Below are 3,542 nucleotides of genomic sequence, written 5' to 3'. Positions count from 1 at the left end.
CAGTGCTGATGTCCTTGTAGTTTTGGCGACCTAAACGATTTCTCCTCCAAAAGTGGATCATACAAAAGTTGTAGAGATTTATGAGATGTAACTGCTATCCAAGTTTCATATTTTTTGGTGGAGTATACCTTCAGTTATTGAATATTGTTTGGACGCTGTTTCTGAATGTCCAGATTTTTGACAGCAGATGTTCAGAGATGTATTAGATGATCTTAAGGATGGAATTCGTGGAAACCCATAATAACAAAGTTTTAGGTTTCTCAGAGATATATGTCCTGACAAAATTTTAGAATTTTTGGACAAGGGGTTTGGGAGATATGAATTTTTGTATGCTGCTGCCCGAAATTTCAGACAGATTCTGTACTTCACATTCAACTGCAGTTTTACCCCTCTTTGGATTATGCTAAAAATAAAGGATCTGAACAAAGTTGTAAGATTTCTCCCTTAGTTTTCTAAGATGTATTTGCTTGCTGTCATATCTTTTGTAATTCTAAAGATACAAAAAAGTGAAGCAGCACTGCTGCGGTTAACCTAGGTGATGTTTACCATCGTCGCTTGTTTGACGGGTTGGGCTATATGGGTGCTTTACTTGATGTGTGCACATGGTTGTTTGAGGATATGTTCTGATCTTATTGTGTCAAAACAGGTGGTAACGCTCCGGATCACGCTTAGAGCGGCTATCTCCTTCTTTGGGAGGCAAGTAACGTAGCGGTGGTTGCTACAAGCTTTAATTTGCTATTTTTCCTACCTCCACCTTAAATTTCAGAATGATAACTTATCCAATATCATCCATTCAATTACAAGTTTATGCACATCTTACTGTTGTTATTACATATGCCTTATTCTTTACTTTATAACTTGGTAATGGCTCTTGTTAGCATAATTATGATGAGGTTTATGTTGTCAAATGAGGAGAGACTTATCTGGTATATGCGGTGTATACTCTCTTTGTGCGATCTGTCTTGGCATTGCATTTCATTGCATCACAATGCATGGCATATGGAGTTAATTCGCCGCTTGATAGCCGCGACCGTACCGGTACAGCATCGTTTATTGGGCATAACGGTGCAGCTTCATACTTTGTTGAGTATGAAGGCAGGAGACATGGCATTTGCATTGCATTTGCATTTAGGGTGCTATCGGTTTTCTATGGTATTTATTTGGCAGTGGTGGTGAGAAGTGAATTTTCTCCAAGGTTTGGTGACGAATTGGTTTTATTTATGTATGAGGGTGTTGGAGTTATTATTATTATTATTCATTGAGGAGATACACTTACTGATAATAGTTAAACCATGGTCTAATGAACTTGTAGTTTAAATAGCTTGTTAAAGCTAGTTACTTGCTGAGATTTTATATCTCACCCCTATTTTTTTTGTTATCCTCTCAGGTACTTGTTGGATGGATGCTTTGCTTGGGGGTTGGGAAGTAGCAGCACGTCACACACTTCTCTTTAATCAAAATCCTCTAGTGTGATACTGTAATATTTAAGTCCTTCTCTATGAGAGTCTATTTGTTGCTTAATGATGGTTAAGCTTTGTTAAACCTTGCCTTAATCGTTTGAATATCATGTTAGGATCTTTTATTTATGCTAGTATGCTTTATCTATTTTTATATCTTATTGTTTCTTGCTTCCGCGGTGTTCCTGATTTAGGGAAGGTGCTGTCAAAAATCTGTCCCTTTTGTCCGGTGTGGCTTAGTAGCATCCTAAGGTGGCGTTTGTTTTTCTTGGGGTGTTACAGTCAGCTTGTCAAGCTCTCCTGTGATGTGGTCGGTGGCGCCACTGTCCGCATACCAGTTAGTATCATAACCAAAACCAGTGGCTGTAGCAACGACCATCTTGGTGTTTTCTTGATCGTCGTCCTCGTATCTATACCAGCATCTTGGTGCTTCATGATCGACTTTCTTGCAAGAAATCTGGCACACAATTTTCTTGGGCTAATCGGTGCTGCCACGGTTCTGTCCACCACGGCCACCATTATTGCGCCCATGACCGCGGCCTCCATTGCCTCGTCCTCGAAATCCTCCACGATATGCTGAATTTGCTGAAGATGTATACTGACCCCCTTCGTTGTATGCCTCAAGACGCATCTCGTAAGACATCAAGTGAGAGTAGCTCGGAGAAAGGAACAGGATCCGAACGACCAAGCATCGATGAGACAAAAGGATTATACTCAAAATCAAGCCCATTGAGAATATGAGATGCCATCTCACCGTCATCGGGAAGTATTCCAACTGCGGCCAATTCATCCTTGATGGCCACCATCTTTGTGAAGTAAGTTGACGAGGACATGTTACCCTTCTTGAGAGTAGATAGCCGCATGTGTAGATTCGTCACATGAGCTCTTGATTGGGTTGCAAACATAGTCTGCAGTGCACTCCATGCTCCTGCCGAAGTCGTCTCCGCTACTACTTGCGCTAGGACTTCTTTGGTGATGCAGTTGAGTAGGTAGCTTAGCAATTGTTGATCCTTGGCCACCCATAGATCATACTCCGGATTGGCATTTCTTTCTTGTCGTCGGCCGTCACCAATTCCATGGTCTTGGCCGGTTCCTTGATGGATCCATCTAAGATCCCCAAAATCTGCGCACCACGCACAGCAGGAAGGAATTGTGCCTTCCATAATACGTAGTTCTCCCATGTAAGCTTCTCCGCAACAAGAGCTCCAAGCGGCGCCGATGACGGGGTAGACGACGACGACGCCATGAGAGAGAGGGAGATAGTTTCGACCGAAATAGAAGGATATGGTTTCGGCTAGGTGGTGGTGGTGTTTCAGATGTACTATGGAAGAAGTGCTCCGATACCATGTCAAAGATCAGAACACGGTTGTCTATCTTGGCTCGCCGTGGTTGCATGTTTATACAGGGGGAAAGTCCCAACGGATTACAATGAAAATAGTTACAGATAGAGGTCCAGCTGGTGTTCAAATACATCAAGAAGTCTATCTCTATCTCTATCTATCAACCAAACCATAATCCATAACACCAAATATCTCTAACGATTACAAACCGTGTCACATACGATGACAACTTCTAACAGTCACGAGCGCGGCGAGGAGGGCCGCGGCGGCGGTGTGGGCAGGGACATGAGGTCAACGCCGTCGGGGGTGGACGCGGCCAGGGAGAGGTATTGTGCCAGGGGCGGCGACGTGGCCGCGGCGAAAAGGAGCGTGGCGGCGAGGCCGTGGTCGACCACGAGGCAGCGCGAGAGCTCAGCGAATGGGATAAGGTGGCTCGTGCACGGGCTGCACACGAGGAGCACACGCGGGCGCGGGCGCACCACCATCCGCTCCTGGACTTCTTCCATGGCGCCGCTCCTAGCTGATCTGAGATGCGAGCGCAAGACGAGTTCCACCGATGGTGCTCCGCTCCGGTGAGAGCTTGGGGGTGGAGTGCTTGTGCAGTTTGTCTTCTTCGTGATCCTCGGAAGGCTCGGTGGCCATCAGCTTTTGTAGTGTTTTTTTGCACAACACGATGAAGAATGTGTTAATCTCGCTCTCGCCTGGTAAGTCCAACATTCCAGTTGATATACATCATTGCTTGCAT

General features: G+C 44.9%; 1 non-coding gene across 1 annotated transcript; it reads right to left on the bottom strand.

Annotated features, from left to right (window-relative positions):
* Positions 1-2,087: 2,087 nt before the first annotated feature.
* LOC117862322 (small nucleolar RNA Z247) lies at positions 2,088-2,224 on the bottom strand. Its single transcript, XR_004641970.1, has one exon. It is a non-coding gene; the product is annotated as a small nucleolar RNA Z247 (small nucleolar RNA).
* Between the last annotated feature and the right edge of the window lie 1,318 nt (positions 2,225-3,542).

The sequence above is a fragment of the Setaria viridis genome, chromosome 6 (assembly GCF_005286985.2).
Source record: "Setaria viridis chromosome 6, Setaria_viridis_v4.0, whole genome shotgun sequence".
In the NCBI taxonomy this organism is placed as follows: Eukaryota; Viridiplantae; Streptophyta; class Magnoliopsida; order Poales; family Poaceae; genus Setaria; species Setaria viridis.
This window is presented reverse-complemented; position numbering and strand designations above follow the sequence as displayed.